This window comes from Tachyglossus aculeatus, chromosome 18 (assembly GCF_015852505.1).
Source record: "Tachyglossus aculeatus isolate mTacAcu1 chromosome 18, mTacAcu1.pri, whole genome shotgun sequence".
Lineage (NCBI taxonomy): Eukaryota > Metazoa > Chordata > Mammalia > Monotremata > Tachyglossidae > Tachyglossus > Tachyglossus aculeatus.
Genome location: NC_052083.1, coordinates 22378042 through 22384941, shown reverse-complemented (window position 1 = coordinate 22384941; position 6900 = coordinate 22378042).

The window sequence follows — 6900 nt, the reverse complement described above, 5'->3', positions numbered from 1 at the left end:
TAATTATGCTCAGCTGGCAGCTGGTCTACCAAGTTCAGTTAACAAAGACCATGTGACCATGTGCTCTGGAAGAGGGCTGAAAACTTAATGCCCGAAGGACAGCTCACTGACCTTCCTCCTTGCAAATCTGTCACTACAGAAAATAGGAAAGACCACTAGGAGGAGACCCTTTTGTTAATACCTCTCCATCCCTCCTTCTAGTCTACGGTTCATTCATTCATTCATTCATTCATTTGTATTTATTGATCACTTACAGTGTGCAGAGCACTGTACTAAGTGCTTGGGAAGTACTGGTTGGCAACATATAGAGACGGTCCCTACCCAAACACGGGCTCACAGTCTAGAAGGGGGAGACAGACAACAAAACGAAACATGTGGACAGGTGTCAAGTCATCAGAATAAATATAAATAAAGCTAGATGCACATCATTAACAAAATAAATAGAATAGTAAATATGTACAAGTAAATAGAGTAATAAATCTGTACAAACATATATACAGGTGTTGTGGGGAAGGGAAGGAGGTAGGGTGAGGGGGGATGGGGAGGAAGAGAGGAAAAAGGGGTCTCAATCTGGGAAGACCTTCTGGAGGAGGTGAGCTCTCAATAGGGCTTTGAAGGTAGGAAGAGAGCTAGCTTGCCGGGTGTGCAGAGGGAGAGCATTCCAGGCCGGGGGGAGGATGTGGTCCCGGGGTCTACGTCAGGACAGGAGAGAACGAGGTACAGTGAGGAGGTTAGCAGCAGAGGAGCAGAGGGTGCAGGCTGGGCTGTAGAAGGAAAGAAAGGAGGTGAGGTAGGAGGGGGCGAGGTGATGAAGAGCTTTGAAGCAGAGAATGAGGAGTTTTTGATTGATGCGTAGGTTGACTGGCAGCCACTGGAGTTTTTTAGGAGGGGAGTAACATGCCCAGAGCGTTTCTGCACAAAGATGATCCGGGAAGCAGCGTGAAGTATAGACTGAAGTGGGGAGAGACAGGAGGATGGGAGACTAGAGAGGCGGCTGATGAAGTAATCCAGTCGGGATAGGATTAGAGATTGAACCAAGCAAGGTAGCAAGTTTGCGATAGGAGAGGAAAGGGTGAATCTTGTGGCGGTCCGTGTGGAGGTGGACCGGCAACGGTCTGTGGTGACGGATTGTACTGTGAGGGGGTGAATGAGAGAGAGGAGTCGAGGATGACACAAGGTTGCTGGCTTGTGACGAGAAGGATAGTAGTGCATCTACAGTGATGGGAAAGTCAGGGAGAGGGCAGGGTTTGGAAGGGAAGATAAGACGTTCAGTCCTTGGACATATTGAGTTTTAGATGGTGGGCAGACATCCAGATGGAGATGTCCTGAAGGCAGGAGGAGATACGAGCCTGGAGAGAAGGAGGGAGAGCAGAGCCAGAGTTCTATATTTGCGTGTCATCAGTGTAAGATAATAGTTGAAGCCCGTGGGAGCAAATGAGTTCACCGAGGGAGTGAGTGTAGATAGAGAACTAGAAACTTCACAGGTTTCCTCCTTTCAACTGCAGACAGACATTTAAAGGGGATTCCCACACAAGTTCACTAACTCTATTATAATGTATAGGATTCTCTCTTCTTCCCTCAGACGAATTACTTTTTTTCTTTCCTAGAAGCATGTGGCAAAGCAGTTAATCCCTGGGCTATTTGGAGATTATCTGTGTCTATGCCTAATCAAACTCCTTTAATTTAGGAGCAGCCTTGGGGCCAGTGATGCTGAGTCGGAATTTTCCTGATGTCTGCCCGTGGAGAGGTATATGGGTGTGCCACAAATGCACGCACATGTCCCTGGACCACGAACTGAACTAGCCACGGAGCAGCCCCTGAATACTTGGAGAAGCAGCGTGGAGTAGTTGATAGAGCATGGACATGGGAGTCAAAACGAACATAGGTTTTAATCTTTCCAGTGCCCACCTTGTCTGCTGTGGGCCGTGGGCAAGTCACTTCACTTCTAGGGCCCTCCGTTACTTCATCTGCAATAATGGGGATTAAGTCTGTGAGCCCCATGTGGGACAGGGACTGTATCCAACCCCCAGTTTGCTTATTTTCCCACGGCATTAGTACAGTGCCTGGCACTAGTAAGTGTTAAACAAATACCACATTATTGTTATCATTATTATTATCCCGAGTGAAACAGAGATACGGGGGCATTTCTGGTGCATGGGCTGGCTGTTGGTACAGTTCTTCCTGCTTTTCAGTCAATCAGTCAATGGTAATTCACTCAATTCAATCATATTTATTGAGCACTTATGGTGTGCCCAGCACCGTACTAAGTGCATATTATTGAGCACTTACTGTAAACAGAGCATTGTGATAAGCCCTTGGGAGAGCACGATACAATAACATTGATGGAAACTATCTCATGCCTATAATGATCTTACAGTCTTCCAAAGTGGAGTAAAAGGACATCGGTCTTCATCTGCCCCCTTCATATTTTCAGTCTGGATGGCTCCAATGTCATTAGTTCCTCTCTACAAAATCTTCATCCTCTCTCCTGGGCATTTCATAAAACTCTATCTGAGTTTGCAAGGCCTAACTCTTCTCAGATCCAACTGTCTCAATCCACCACTGTGACGCAACCCCTTGCTGCCTCACTCTCCCTCTGTTCTCTGTCCCACTATCGCTCTGTCATGTAAGAATATAATTTTGTTCAGACAGGAACTGTGTCTGATCTGATTAACTTGTATCTATTCCAGCACTTTGTGTCAAACATTGCTTTACATAGTTAATTACTATGTGTCAAACAGTGTTTTACATATAGTAACCCCTTAACAAATACCATAATTAGTTGTAGTAGTTGTAGGCAGTAGTAATAGAAGTAGTAATAATATTTGCTAAGCTCCCCGGGTCTGATGCACTATATAAGCACGAACTAGAACCATACCCAGAAATTCACAATATCTCCCCTACCACAGAGGGAGAGGACTCTAGAAGACAAGTCAGCATCTCTCCCTGGCCCACTACTCATTCTGCACCACATCTCCATTCCCCCCAGCCAACTAAGCCAACTAGGCTCCCCCAGGCCTGCTGATCCGAACTTCTGCCTACAATGCTTACCACATGGGTCACTCATCATCGTCATCATCATCAATCGTATTTATTGAGCCGCTTACTATGTGCAGAGCACTGTACTAAGCGCGTTGGGAAGTACAAATTGGCAACATATAGAGACAGTCCCTACCCAACAGTGGACTCACAGTATAAGAGGGGGAGACAGAGAACAAAACCAAACATACTAACAAAATAAAATAAATAGAATAGATATGTACAACTAAAATGAATAAATAAATAAATAGAGTAATAAATATGTACAAACATATATACATATATACAGGTGCTGTGGGGAAGGGAATGAGGTAAGATGGGGGATGGAGAGAGGGATGAGGGGGAGAGGAAGGAAGGGGCTTAGTCTGGGAAGGCCTCCTGGAGGAGGTGAGCTCTCAGCAGGGCCTTGAAGGGAGGAAGAGAGCTAGCTTGGCGGATGGGCAGAGGGAGGGCATTCCAGGCCAGGGGGATGACGTGGGCTGGGAGTCGACGGCGGGACAGGCAAGATCGAGGTACGGTGAGGAGATTAGTGGTGGAGGAGCGGAGGGTGCAGACTGGGCTGTAGAAGGATAGAAGGGAGGTGAGGTAGGAGGGGGCGAGGTGATGGAGAGCCTTGAAGCCCGAGGTGAGGAGTTTCTGCCTGATGCGCAGATTGATTGGTAGCCACTGGAGATTTTTGAGGAGGGGAGTAATACGCCCAGAGCGTTTCTGGACAAAGATAATCCGAGCAGCAGCATGAAGTATGGATTGAAGTGGAGAGAGGCACGAGGATGGGAGATCAGAGAGAAGGCTGATGCAGTAGTCCAGACGGGATAGGATGAGAGCTTGAATGAGTAGGGTAGCGGTTTGGGATGGAGAGGAAAGAGGTGGATCTTTGCAATGTTGTGCGAGCTGAGACCAGCAGGTTTTGATACGCTTCGGATGTGAGGTGTGAATGAGAGAGCGGAGTCGAGGATGACACAGGTTTCGGCTTGTGAGACGGAAGGATGGTAGTGCCGTCAACAGAGATGGAAAGTCAGGGAGAGGGCAAGGTTTGGGAGGAAGACAAGGAGGTTCAGTCTTCGACATGTTGTGCTTTAGGTGGCGGGGCAGACATCCAAATGGAGATTTCCTGAAGCAGGAGGGATGCAAGCCTGGAGAGAGGGGGAGAGAGCAAGGGGCAGAGATGTAGATCTGGGTGTCATCAGCGTAGAGATGATAGTTGAAGCCGTGGGGAGCGAATGAGTGTCACCAAGGGAGTGCATGTAGATCGAGAACAGAGGGGGACAAGCACTGACCCTTGGGGAACCCCCACAGTAAGAGCATGAGAGGGGAGGAGGAGCCTGCAAAAAGACTGAGAAAGAACGACCGGAGAGGTAAGAGGAGAACCAGGAGAGGACATAGTCTGTGAAGCCAAGGTCAGATAGGCGTGTTGAGGAGAAGGGGGTGGTCCACAGTGTCAAAGGCAGCTGACGAGGTCGAGGAGGATTAGGAAGAGTATGAGCCATTGGATTTGGCAAGCAGGAGGTCATTGGTGACCTTTGAGAGGGCAGTTTCTGTGGCAAGTAGGGGACGGAAGCCAGGATGGAAGGGGTTGAGGAGAGAGTTGTTGTTGAGGAATTCTAGGCAAGCGAGTGTAGACAACTCGGTTCAAGGAGTTTGGAAAGGAATGGTAGGAGGGATATGGGGGGATAACTAAAAGGTGAGGTCCTACTAGGAGTCCTGGGTCCTACATGGGTCCTACTTGGAGCTAGGCACAAGCCTCCTACCTCAGAATTGAATGTTGGGGCCTCCACCGCACCTGCCCTCTGTTGGCCACTGAGGTAATAGAGGATTTGATCTGGGGGATGGATGCATCCTATAGCCTTGGATCTTTAAAAAGCTCCACAAAATTTGGACTGGAGCAGTCACTGTGAAGCTGTTGTAGGCCTGGCCAGGGCCCTACATCCAGCACTAGTGGAGCATGCCCTTTGAAGATGATGAGTTTGAAGCAGGGGCAGCCCAGCTCAAGGAGACAGCTTAGGTAGATAGCCTCTCTACCGTCTTTTTATGGCATTTGTTATGGGCTTACTATTTGTCAAACATTGCTCTAAGCGCTGGTGTAGGTACAGGACAATTAGGTCATACACAGTCCCTGTCTCGAATGGGGCTCACAGTCTAAGTAAGAGGGAGAACAGGTATTGAATTCTTATTTTACAGTTGAGGAAACAGGTACAGAGAAGTCAAGTGACTTCCCAATGTCATACAGCAAGCAATTCGCAGAGTTAGGATTAGAACCCAGGTATCTGACTACAATGCCTGTGCTCTTTCTGCTAGGGCACACAGCTTCCCTACTTCCCCTGATCAATTCTATGGGCAGTAGGTAAGTTTGAAACTGTCAGTGAGGTAAGAGTCCACACACAAGACAGATAGCAGGGGAAACTGTGGGAGAGTCTGGGAAACTGTAAAAAGTGAGGAGTTGGAGAATGGAGCTTCTAGTTCAAGTAATGGCTTGGGGGGGGGAGAGGATTCTTTTTGAGTCTCTCTTCTTCTCCCTTTCCTTCTCCACATTGAAATTCATTTGTTACAGAGATGGAACTAAAAGTCCCCCAGTATCCACCCAACTGCAGGTACAGATGTCCTGATGTTGACATCTTCCTTGACTATTCCAGTGACTCATTCCAGAGCCTTTTCTGGCACCGGTGACCTGCCCCCCACTCTACAGGGCTACCTCTTTCATTCTAGGCTGGGTTAGGGAGCCCTGAGAAGTCTCTCAGGCCTCCAGTCGACCCTGTCTCTGGCTTGTCTGAACTGAAACTTTTAATGGTCTTTTGGCTTAATCTTCCTTGCCCAATCCCTTGTGCTTGAGCATCTGAGTGTCTGTCTCTGGGCCTATGCCTAGGGACCTTTACTGACCCCCTCAAGATCTGAAAGGGCAACAGTTTTTTCCTGACCCCAGGGGCCAAAAATATGGAGGTCTTGCGTGAGCACTTTCTGTTTATGTCTCTCAGGCTGGTGACAATATTAAATGCCAGGTGGTTGTGGTAAGAAACTTTTTTTCACTTTCACTCCTGCTCCCATTTATCTCTATCCCCTTGGGTTGTTCATCCCTAAGTTCTCTTCCCTCCCCTCCATCTCTTCGTATTTGCTCCGCACACAGTAACTGCTCAATAAATACAACCGAATGAATCTCTTTCCTCCCTTCCCTCCAGCCCCAAGACCCCAACAATCCTCTCCTCTCACCTTTCCTCCAATCAATTAGTGGTATTTATTGAGTGCTTATTGTTTGAAAGCACTGTACTAAGCTGGGGAGAGTACAATATAAGAGTTGGTATCCACATTCCCTGCCCACAATGAGCTTACAGTTTGAAACAATATGGCTCTTGCCCTTTCTTCCCCTTCCTGTCGCTGTTCTTGTTTCAGCACCTCATCGTGTTCTTTTCTCTGGATGTGGACTGTGGAAAAAGTGGGAACAGTGACAAAGCAGGTAGGAGATGAGACTCTTTTGACTCAAGCTAAACATTTGCCATTCATTTTAAGAGGTTGTCTTTAGTCTGTGGGGGAATGAGAGGTATGAGAAAGAGGAGAAAAGGAAGACTTGAATCTGTTCTGAAGGAGGGGCTAGAGATAGAGCAGACCAACACCTTCAGACAGGTGTCTCTGCCACCCAGATTATCCAAAGATTCCCCAAGATGGGCCTCGCAAACCTAGTTCCAGTGTTATGCTTCTCTTCTTGTCACAGCCTCAATTGAAGCAATTAGTGCATTATTTGTGCTGACTGGTGCTGGGCTTTCTAACCACTACCCATCACTTTTAAAACTCTGGGGATGGTCAGTTCCTAACCTGGGTAAGGCCTGGATATAGGGGTAGAGGGCCTCATATACCATGACTGCCATGCCTATG